The following is a 12698-nucleotide window of genomic DNA, read 5'->3' as shown; positions in this document are numbered from 1 at the left end:
AGTTGACGCCGCTTCTGGACATGGTTAACATAAGGCTTCTTTTTTGCACAGTAAAGTTTCAAGTGGCAATACTCCGTATTGTAGTGCTTGACAAAGGTTTGCCAAAGTAATCCCTTGCCCATGTGGTTATATCAGCTATTGTTGTGTGGCGGTTCTTGATGCAGTGCTATCTAAGGAATAAAAGATCATGGGCGTTCAGCTTAATCTCCTTAAATCGTTTAATGATATTATGCACTGTAGAACTGTCAAGATGCTGTAGCATCAAGTGCAGGGACAAATTGGCCACATCATCAACAAACTTTTTTGCTCTGTATGCAAACTGCAGGGGAATCAGCAAAGGATTTGTAATTGCCTTAAGGTGGGCTAGGACCAAGCGTTCAAACTTATACAGGGATACTGGCCCGTAGTCATTAAGTCCATAAGTCATTTTTGGGGACTGGAATGATCGCAGATTTTATAGCATGTGGCAATGGAGCCGAGTTCTAATGACTTCTAATAAAAATATCAGTGAACGTCTGTGCTTTTCTCACCTTTTGTTTCCTGAAGAGCCTGTTAACGTCTTGCTCGTTATTGGTAATTAAGAGTGGGGTAGCAGAGATGAGAGAGCCAAGGTGGGGGAGACGGGTGGGTTACTAGCAGAGAGAGGCTGAAGATTGTTCTTAGTACATTCAACTCATGGTGTAACAATGATTCAAAGAGTTCCCTTTTCTCATGGCACAAGTGACATGCTGTCTGTACTTGGGCACTTCTGTCATTAGATTGGCACTGTTAAAGTGTCCCAAAATGATGAGCAAAGAGTCTGTATTCTCTTTTTCTACTTTCAAAATCTGATTGATTTTGAAAGTTTCTGCATTTGGTCTTAATTTGAACAAGAGAAGCTCAGGTCAGCAGCAGTTATGATTTTATGCTGCTGTGTGGTTGATCTGGGTCACGGTGCTGCTGTTTACTGTGCGCTTTCATTTTGCAATGATAGCAAAACATTATCAAACACTGAACTTTTTCTGGATTTTTTATGCTTATTTATTTGAAGGAAAATGAACAGATGATGGTTTGTTTGATATAAATATTGTCAATATGAACACAAACACAGCCTTGTTATAATACAAAATATAAACACTAATTAGTCAGAATTGATCAGAACTACAATGTTTTGTTTTTCATATAACTTTTAATATAACTTATAAACAAAGTAAGCTAAAATTACTTACATTGCTAAAAAGTAAATATTTTAAGCTTTCAAATGTTATTTACCAGCAAAAAGATATGTTGATGATGTCAAACTTACAGATATTAATTATTGTTAATTTCTGTGCCTGAATACAGGCAGTGGTCTGCCAATGTACTTTGTTAAGTTTACATTATATTGTATCGTATCTCGCCACTTCTCAAAAGCATATCGAGATATTAGTTTTTTAGTCATATCGCCCAGCCCTAATGGTACGATGGCTCGTGGGTAGCACTGTCGCCTCACAGCAAGGAGGTCCTGGGTTAAATTTCCACAGTCCAAAGACATGCAGTCAGATGAACTGGAGATACAAAATGGTCCATGACTGTCTTTGACATTTAAAACTTGAACTAATGAATCTTGTGTAAGGAGTAATTACCTGTTTTGTCATGAATGTAACCAAAGTGTGTAAAACATGACATTAAAATCATAATAAAGCAAATTAATTTTTAACTGTAGGTACCATATATATATAGGCAGTTGTAGCCTAGTGGTTAAGATACTGGACTAACAATCAAAAGGTTGCTGGTTCAAGCCTCACTACTGCCCGGTTGCCACTGTTAGGCCCTTGAGCAAGGCCCTTAACCCTCAAATGCTTAGACAGTATACTGTTCAAAGTACTTAGGCCGCTTTGGATAAAAGCGTCTGCTAAATTACAAAAAAGTTAAAAATTAAAATAAAAAAAAAGTACCATACTCCAGTAGCAGTCAATTAGTCCACACTGGAGAACTTTCCACTTTGAGCCAACATATTCCAATATCGTACTTTAGGTTCTATACTGTGATTAACATTGTTTTGAAAAATCTTTCCCAACAGCAAGCTGTTGGCACAAAGATACATGTAAAATATGAATAAAAACAACCAAACAAAGAACAAAAGAGAAAATAGACCAGACCCTTTTGAGATTTATAACCTTTGAATTCCTCAGAGGTCATACAGCATGAGACATGGATGTAACCACTTTCACTAGGCTTACTATGCTACTTCACGAGTACTTTTTTAAATTTGCAACTGATCTCCACACCCCAATACTGACCCTTTGTGGATGGGATATAAATTACAACTAGAAATGTGAGGACACTCACAAGAGTAGAATCGATGGCAACCACGAACAGTTGTGCAGCTGAAATCTCGTATACAACATTATTTAAAAGTGGTAAGGCTTGGTGGATCCTCTTTTTACACCCAGTCATGCCACTTGACACTCACCTGTTACCAATAAACCAGCTTGCAGAGGAATGCTTCAAAACAGTGTTACTTGAACAGTCTCAGTAAACAGAGAAAGATTTATTGATAATGTTAATATTAATATAAACTTGGGAGTGTGTTTGTGATCATTGTCTTGCTAGAATGTCTAATTCACACCAAGTTTCAATATCACTTAAAAAAAAGTCTAAAAAATGTCTTGGTATCTCTGTGAATTTATGATGCCAGTGCGAACAGTTAAATCCGCAATATTTAAACATGAGGAGCTCCTTTTTGGAAACAATTGGATCAGTGTAGGAAAGCTGATTTGTTGCTTGTCGCTAATTTCTTTTGTATCAGTTGATATTGGTATGCTACAAAGCTGGCCTTGGTGCAGAGGAAAGTGTTGTCTTTGTCACCAGTCTCGACATGGGAGGGGCCAGGTGTTGTAGGGGCTACGCTGGTGACCAGGACGAAGATGCACCCCCAGGCACAGATCCTGTAAACCCTTAAGGTACTGTGTCTGATAATGAGCAGTGATCCCATTGGAATATTCAAGGTAGGGCTAGACAATATGGCTAAAATGTATATCACGATATAACTCCTAATTTCGGTCGATACAATATAATTCCGATATCGATATGAATAATACAAATGTCAGAAAAACTGCCAGGAACACCAACATTGAAAGGCTGTACCTGCGAACTGAAAAATTTATTTGCAAAGTCTATGAAATCTCACCCTTTACAACTACATAATATTTTAGAAATAATAATAATACAAATAAATTAGCTTTCACCTTTTACTTGTATTCAACATAAGCTTTGACAATATATAATATAATATATTAACATGTCTTAACCAGAGGTGGAAAGAGTACTAAAATATTGTACTCAAGTAAAAGTACTATTACTTTAATGAATTTTTACTTAAGTACGAGTAAAGTTACTAGTCTAAAAATCTACTCAAGTAAAAGGTAACTCATTTAAAATGTACTCAGAGTAAACGTTACTGAGTTACTTTATTAACAGCGGGGGGGGTCTCTTCTGTGTAATGCAAACAGGACAAGTGGATATAAATCTCACAATAGTTGTTTTTAATTCAAATATAATAGAAGAAACATGTTGATACAACATTTAAAACATTTAAAGTCATGTGTCATTTTAGTCCCATAAAACTTTTTTAAACTGTATAACCACTAGTGATGTGTCGTAGAATTATTTGAATCTATTGAACGACCCTTTAAACTGAAATAAAGGAATCGATTCGCGCTTAATGTATATATACGGCTCTTTAAAAGGAACCGAGACAAAAGATTCGACTCTCCGTCGCAGAATTCACTGCAGCAGTTTATCAGACGCGATTTCTTTAGCGTTTATTATTTTACTCAGTAACGGATCTTATTTAAAATGTAGCGAATTACAATTCTTAATACAAAACATACTTAAGTAAAAGTAAAATTACAGGCTGTGAAATCTACTTAAGCGTCTTTGAGTATCTTGAAAAGCGCTATATAAATAAAATGTATTATTATTATTATTAAAAAAGTATGAGTACTAGGGTTGGGCGATATTGCCGATTTTCATACCGTCATACCGTCTTCAGGAAATACCGCGGTATACGGTATTACCGCGGCGGGGGGGGCGGACAAACTTTACAGTGTACACACTTGAGTGTAATTACAATACTTCAATGTTTTATTATAAAAAGATTTAACAATCTGAACGTCAAACATTGCTTATCTTATCTGATCTATAATAAATACGCATAAGTATAAACGCATGTGTATCAATTACACTTTAACACAAACATTAACACATAACATTTTGGCATTGTAATCTCTCTCTGCCCACACAAAACAGAATAATAGCAGGCTACACACTTCAATATATTTCAAAAGTTAACTGCTTAGTTTATAGTTACAGATATTTCTTAAAAGTGTATGAACGTGTACGATTAGTTATGCCTGTAATCCAGAATTAAGTTCTATACCGTAACAAAAAATATGAATGTAAATGTTCATGTTGCGATGACGGTGATGTAAAGTAATGTTAAAATAATTCAAAGTCCAAACATTTGAGTGGTTAACGAGAACGCTACTTTACATGTCACACAAGCTCAGTGCAAAACTCGAGCACAGAAACGGTACAAATCCGATCTATTCCCTACACACTCGCTCCCTACGCCCTATAGTGCGCTTAACTTTCTTAAAGGGCCAGACAATACTGTATATTTTATAATTCACATTACACGACAGGTGAGACATTCTTTTTTCTTAATATAGCGCTTTTATTTAGAAAAAAATAGTTCTTACATAGGCAGTAAAATCTATGGCAGACAAGAGTCAGAACAGCGGATTGGGCGTAACGTTATTATTACTGTTTGCTCCTTTTTCTCAACACTTGTGCTCGATTCACACTGAAGATATATTTAGTAAATAAGTACATGTCCGCGCATGCACGCGCTTGTGTTCATTTCCGGTTGAACTGATAAAAAATGTTGATTTTGAAAAATTAAAAGACGAGCCGTTTTTCAGTTTCTGCTTGTTAGCTCACAGCTAACGCTAGCCAGTGTGGCTCTTCACTCGTCTCTCTGTGTTATCACCAGTAAGCACCCCACAGCCAATCAGCGAGCTCCAACCGCCTACCCCTCCCACCCCTCCCTCCCCTCCCTCACTGTGGATGCGCGCATGTCCTAAAGTCTCAGTTTTCAAGGTAAACCTGAAGCAGAAATTCGGCGCTTCACATTTAAAAAATACTGTCACCATTTTTGAATACCGTCACCATTTTTGAATACCGCGGTATACGGTAATATCGTCATACCGCCCAACCCTAATGAGTACACTCAATTACAGTAACGCGAGTAAATGTAATTCGTTACTTTCCACCTCTGGTCTTAACTAACCTTAATCCACAACATGGACTGATTATTATTTGTATGTAAACATTTTCGAACAAAAGTGCTCAACCAGGATAAAGAATATAAAAAGTGCTTAAGAGTTGCTGCAGAATTTGCTGCAGCAGATGTTGTGCTTAAAGAATACAGAAAAAAAGAGTCTAGTCTTTCCTCTCTTATCAACTATTTCAACTGCTTCTTTTTTAACTGTGGATGCTCGTTCACTCACAGCTGTTGAACTCATTTTGCCGCTAATATCCACCGTGTTGTAGCGGAGTGTAATCAGAGCGGTAACGCTGAGCACTGGCTTCGTGCCTGTGGCGTACATCATCACGCACTGACGTATGCATATCGATCGAATTTGTTTAAAAATCATATCACCGTTATTGAAACATTTTCTATCGCGATATATATCGATATCGAATTATTGTCCAGCACTAATTTAAGGACAACATACTTGTGTCCTGGAAATCAAGGCTGACAAGGAAATACACTTTCAGCAGTTTGAACTACAGACAAGACAATTTTCTTTGCCTCAAGTGCATACATTACGTATACACCTCTGCCAGTTACTTCACCACAGCCAATCCCGTTGACATAAGCAAATAAAGTCCAGCTTGTTCCTCAGTTTACTTATAAGTTAAGGAAGATTGTGTTACATAATGTGAAATTGTGGGAATGTGTTACATCAATAGTTTCAACTAGCATTTTCTGTCCGTTTGGATACAAGCACTCAAGCCCGAAAATCAGGAGATGTGATCGATCTGCCAGAAACATTCTTATGTCCCAAAATTCCACAACTATGCAAGCCCAGTTCCACTGTGCCACTGGCTGTGCCAACTAATTCGCTACATCATAAACAAGCCAATGGTAGATGTTGAGGAACTTCATTTAACACTTGGTAAATGAACTGATCAACGCTCAACAGATAGATGTTACATTTAAACATACATTGCAGAGCTTGCATCGAATTTTTTCGATGCTGGGGTGTTAATGAGAAAGTGCACTTCTCCCATCTTGGAAAACTTCCAATTCCAGTGGTGCTTCTTCCACGTGCACACAGTCATCGTCTGGTTGGCCATTTAAGGATTAAGATATCTTTTTTCTTGCATTACATGTTAAGGCTCTCTATGAAGCTGCACCGAATTTGTCGCTGTATTAAACCACTAGAACTAGTTACCTAGCTCAGTAATATATTTTTTAATCTTAGACCCCCTTGACATGCCTTATAATATTATTCGCACACTTTCAGCAAGAAAGAAAAAAGTGTTGTCTTCTTACTCATTGGCAATTTAATGAATCCACAATGAAAGTATATTATCTTGATATTTGTATATTAACTTGATATACTGTATATATATATATATATATATATATATACTGTATATGTGGAGTGGATGGCGGCGCGCACGGACGCAGCGGCTTTTGCTCTCCTGAACGGTACTTTGTTTTGTTTGTTTATGTTAGTCTACTTGTTTTCCGGCATGATTAGAACACTCCCAAACTCAACTTCTAAATGACAGGATCTATTAAAGATCGGGATTTTTTGTGAAGAGTTGGATTTTATCAGGAACTACAGACATGAAAACATCCCAGAAGAAATCGTGCGTCCAGCGGGATCTCCATGGATCACCATACCGGGACGCAGATGCAAGCGGCGTAGAGAGAGGAAACAGAAGCGAGGTTGCAGGGCTGGAATAAAAAACAGACTAAAGAAGGCTCCTCACAAGCCTGCGCTTCCCAGCTTATACATAACCAACGCAAGATCGCTCAGCAACAAAATGGAAGAACTGGAACTTACGATTGCAGCTCAGAAAACTGCGCAGGACTGCTCGCTAATGATAATAACTGAGACCTGGCTTCACTCCAAGATTCCCGACAAAGCTATCACACTAGCGGGTCGCACAGCTCACCAAAGCGACAGGAATAAAAACTCCGGTAAGAGCAGAGGGGGAGGGCTATGTATTTACTCTAATAATCAGTGGTGCACGAATGTTACCATCATAGAGAAGCATTGCTCGCCTGATTTAGAGAGCCCTTTTATCTGCCGCGAGAGTTCACCATCGTCCTTGTCATTGCTGTGTATATTCCTCCAAGTGCTAACACCAAGAACACTGCAGTCTGCTCACCCTGAAGGGATTTTCATAATAGCAGGAGACTTCAATCAAGCTACTTTGAAAACTGTCCTTCCCAAATTCTACCAATATGTGACATGCACCACCAGGGGCAGAAATACATTGGACCATGTTTACAGTAACATCAAGGAGGGATACAAAGTCTCCACCCTTACCCATCTAAGCACGTCTGATCACCTATCACTCTTTCTCACACCTGCATACAGACCCCTCATCAGCAGAACAAAGCCTTCTGTGAAAACCATCAAGGTCTGGCCAGAAGGAGCTTCCATTCAACTCCAGGACTGTTTTGAGCGCACTCACTGGGACCTATTTGCACAAGAAAACATAGAGGAATATAAATCCACTGTCCTGTTTTACATACAGTCTTGTGTGGATAATGTCACTGTTGACAAGTGCATCAGATGCTTTCCAAACAACAAGCCATGGATGACCAGGGAGGTTAAGTGCCGACTGAGGGACCGCAACACAGCCTTCAGGTCGGGAAATGGCGAACTTTACAGCACTGCCAGGTCCAACCTGAAGAGAGCCATCAAACACGCAAAAGCAGCATACAGGCTGAAGATTGAGGGCCATTTCAGTGATGGCAACCCCCGACATGCATGGGAAGGCATCAACCACCTCACAAACTACAAAGGCAATAAAAACACAATCACCAGTAGCAGTGACTCACTAGTGGAGGAACTGAATTATTTCTTTGCACGCTTTGAGGTGGATGCAGTGAAGGAGGCAGAGACCAGGACAGCACCACTGCAAACTGTTGACAGCCTAGCACTTACTGTGAGTACAGAGGATGTCAGGAGAGTGCTCCGCAGTGTCAACCCCAGGAAAGCGACCGGCCCAGACGGAATTGCAGGGAGGGTACTTAAGGAATGTGTATATCAGCTGGCAGAGGTGTTCAAAGACATCTTCAACCTCTCTCTGTCCCACTGCACTGTCCCCAAATGTTTCAAGTCTGCCACCATTGTGCCTCTTCCAAAGGAAGTCACAATCAACAGCCTGAACGACTTCAGACCGGTGGCTCTCACCTCCACGGTGATGAAGTGCTTTGAAAGACTGGTTCTGAAGCACATACAGTCTTCACTCCCACCCACCCTGGACCAACATCAGTTTGCCTACAAAGGCAACAGGTCAACAGAAGACGCCATCAACACTGCTCTCCATGTGGCACTGACTCACCTGGAACATCAGGGAACATATGTGAGGATGCTGTTCGTGGATTTCAGCTCGGCGTTTAATACAGTTATTCCCAGCAGACTGGTATCCAAGCTGCTAAACCTGGGTGTCAGTCAGCACACATGTAGGTGGAATAAGGACTTTTTAACAAACCGCCCACAGTCTGTTAGGATGGGGGCCCATCTCCCCCCTGTTCTGACACCGAGTACTGGAGTTCCACAGGGCTGTGTGCTGAGCCCTCTTCTTTACTCCCTCTACACCCACGACTGTACACCAACCCAAAGCACAAATTCAATCGTCAAGTTTGCAGATGACACCACTGTAATTGGATTAATACAGAATGGAGATGAGTCTGCCTACAGGGAAGAAGTCCTCAAACTGTCTGAATGGTGCTCCATTAACAACCTGGCACTCAACACCTCTAAAACAAAAGAGATGGTCATCTGCTTCAGGAGACAGAGAGAGGAACCTACTCCCTTATACATCAGAGGAAAGACAGTAGAGAGAGTGTCTAACTTCAAATTCCTAGGCACACACATCTCCCAGGACCTCACATGGACCACCAACACCACCTCTCTAGTGAAAAAAGCACAGAAGCGACTCTATTTTTTTAAGGACACTAAGAAAAGCCAACCTGTCCAAGCAGCTACTGGTGTCCTTCTATTGCAGCACTGTGGAAAGCATACTCACCCATGGCATTCTGGTGTGGTATGCCAGCTGCTCTGAGGCTGACAAGAATGCTCTTCAGAGGGTCATCAAATCAGCTCAGAGAACCATCAACACTGAGCTGCCTTCACTAGAGAACATTTACAGAACCCGATGCCTGCGTCAGGCCACAAACATCATTAAGGACTCATTTCACCCTTGTTGCAACCCGTTCTCCTTGTGGCCCCTGGTAGGCGCTATAGGAGTATCAAGGCCCGTACTTCCAGACTCCTGAAAAGCTTTTACCCCCTGCCATAAAAACACTAAACTTTCAAACTTTACATCCTGAGAAATCATGTGCAATTTATAGGTACTGTGCAATAACCTTCTTCTTTTTTTTCTGTAAAGTTCCTAAAACCACACGTTTATTTTTGCACCCAGATGTGTATGGGTCAAAGACGAGACGTAACTTTTTAGTGTCCCCACTTGATAAATAATATACAATTATATTAATATAAGTGGATATACCTTCAATCTACTCCATTTGTACATCTTTACTGAAACCTAAAGTAATTTTTACGGAAAATGTATGATTTTTGAAAAAATAACCCTTGAAACGCCCAAAATGTCATTCAGTGCAACGGTCCCCCTACCTCTTTAAGTAATAAAACATTAAGAAAAAACTAATTAATTTTAAGTAAAACTTAAAATTTACTGCTTTTGGCATAATTGTACAAATGTCATGTGTGACATATTAAATAATATTCAATCAGATGTGTTTTTTAATATTAATAATATTCAGGATACTTTCAGTCCCCATTTTCCCAATCTTCAGTTGTCATTCAGTACAACATTAATAAAAAGCCTTATTTTAATATGCAATCAAGCTACTGCAGTCATGTGACCAATTATAACAACAAAAGAAGACTCCTGGGGACCCTTCAGCACACACACGAGGTCAATGCATTTTAACATTATTTGATAAAAATGTCTTTTTACTGACACAGTACATTAAAGAACAAAACTGAGTGTCATTCAGTACAACACAGAAAACGTAATATTACGGTTAATCTTGTAAACAAACAAGGTTATTAACATTTAAATGTGAATATGTGTAGAAATGTCTTTGAGCTAAGGTCAATGTTAGCTTTTGCTAACCACTGGGATAACTGTAAAATGTGCTAAAGTAAAATTTCTGTCATTCAGTACAACAACAGTCATTCAGTGCAACAGAATTTCGCTGTTGCACTAAATTGACAATGACATTGTTATACTGACTTTATAATGTTTTAAAATTATTTTTAAATATTAAAACCACTTTTTTCCATTCTAGTCTTCCTTAATAAGAGCAGTAATTACAATGAATATTAATAATTATGTTTTTGATGAAGAGGTCCCTGAGATTTTGTTATTGTCAAGTACGATGACCTGCCATTCGTTGGGCAGGTACTGCTGTCTGTAGGAGATGAGGTGCAAGTTAGCTGCATGCTACAAAACTGAAACAGAAATTCCTTTGTGTGGCCAAATCCACCTGATGAAATTTACTACCTTAAGTCTGATGTCAAAATCATAATCGCAGAACCAAAGCCATGTACAGCAAGAACCTCATGGTTAACAACAAAAGACTGGAAAACATTTGTTCAGTTCATGAAATAAAATGCGACTTCAAATGGTTTTCACGGCTGAATGAATTTAGATTTACTGCAGCAACTTTTTCACGTGTTATGACACAAATTCCACACTTCCACACTGTTCTGGTGGCTTACAAGTTGTTATGATGGCTTCATTAGCTATGTTTTTCATTGCCTTACTTTTTTCATGATGTAGTAATATTATAACACATACTTGCCACTGGTGTGGCATATTTTCATTCTACTACTGCTACTTTAATCAATAAAGAACTTAAAAACAAATTAAGTCATGAATATTCTGATGTAACAGGATAATTTGGAGTATGTCATTCAGTGCAACATAAAATCATCATACAGTGCAACAAAAACATTTGCTTAAAATAACTAAATAAATATTTTTTTCACATGAATGCAAGAGAATCCAGGCCTGCTTCATAGAAAACAGAGTTTGATTAGGTTTCAAATAGAATAGAATGTGTAGCAAAAACATCTTGTATACAAATAAACAAAATCCCAAGACGCATTAGAGTACAAACAATGCACAGAAAATTCAAAACAGAGTAAGTACAGTTTCTTCTGAGGTTTTAAATCTTTTGTAAGAGAAATACTAAACTTATAAATGGCTAAGATTGTTCCTTGTGTGTGTATTTTGTCATAAATTAGTCGTTGCACTGAATGACATTTTTGTGCACTTGTGTGTCAACAACTCTAAAACTATCAAATAAGCAAAATGCTGAGAAAAATACATATTTACATAGGTGACACATTTGTGCACAATATTAAATGAAAAACATTATACAATTTAACCATTTTATTTTTTTGGTACTTGGAACACCCTATTTGTCTTTCACCCGTATATGTTTATTTGTAAATACATGTGTATACAGTGTATCACAAAAGTGAGTACACCCCTCACATTTCTGCAAATATTTCATTATATCTTTTCAGGGGATTACACTATAGACATGAAACTTGGATATAATTTAGAGTAGTCAGTGTACAGCTTGTATAGCAGTGTAGATTTACTGTCTTCTGAAAATAACTCAACACACAGCCATTAATGTCTAAATAGCTGGCAACATAAGTGAGTACACCCCACAGTGAACATGTCCAAATTGTGCCCAAATGTGTTGTTGTCCCTCCCTGGTGTCATGTGTCAAGGTCCCAGGTTTAAATGGGGAGCAGGGCTGTTAAATTTGGTGTTTTGGGTACAATTCTCTCATACTGGCCACTGGATATTCAACATGGCACCTCATGGCAAAGAACTCTCTGAGGATGTGAGAAATAGAATTGTTGCTCTCCACAAAGATGGCCTGGGCTATAAGAAGATTGCTAACACCCTGAAACTGAGCTACAGCATGGTAGCCAAGGTCATACAGCGGTTTTCCAGGACAGGTTCCACTCGGAACAGGCTTCGCCAGGGTCGACCAAAGAAGTTGAGTCCACGTGTTCGGCGTCATATCCAGAGGTTGGCTTTAAAAAATAGACACATGAGTGCTGCCAGCATTGCTGCAGAGGTTGAAGACGTGGGAGGTCAGCCTGTCAGTGCTCAGACCATACGCCGCACACTGCATCAACTCGGTCTGCATGGTCGTCATCCCAGAAGGAAGCTGACGCACAAGAAAGCCAGCAAACAGTTTGCTGAAGACAAGCAGTCCAAGAACATGGATTACTGGAATGCCCTGTGGTCTGACGAGACCAAGATAAACTTGTTTGGCTCAGATGGTGTCCAGCATGTGTGGCGGCGCCCTGGTGAGAAGTACCAAGACAACTGTATCTTGCCTACAGTCAAGCATGGTGGTGGTA

At 39.1% G+C, this 12698-nt stretch overlaps 1 protein-coding gene across 3 annotated transcripts in view; it reads right to left on the bottom strand.

The window, feature by feature from the left end:
* Nucleotides 1–12698, bottom strand: part of sh2b1 (SH2B adaptor protein 1) — a 59194-nt gene that overhangs the window by 39019 nt on the left and 7477 nt on the right. The window contains exon 1 of one of the 3 annotated variants that reach the window (XM_063018664.1): nt 531–933. The exons of the other annotated variants lie outside the window; for them this stretch is intronic. The gene's annotated coding sequence lies outside the window, so the exon portion shown is untranslated. Of the gene's footprint in view, nt 1–530; nt 934–12698 lie in introns of those variants that run through there. 3 annotated transcript variants of the gene reach the window in all.

This window comes from Trichomycterus rosablanca, chromosome 22 (assembly GCF_030014385.1).
Source record: "Trichomycterus rosablanca isolate fTriRos1 chromosome 22, fTriRos1.hap1, whole genome shotgun sequence".
NCBI classification, from domain to species: domain Eukaryota; kingdom Metazoa; phylum Chordata; class Actinopteri; order Siluriformes; family Trichomycteridae; genus Trichomycterus; species Trichomycterus rosablanca.
Note: the sequence above shows the minus strand (reverse complement) of the source record. Positions and strands in the feature narration are given on the sequence as shown.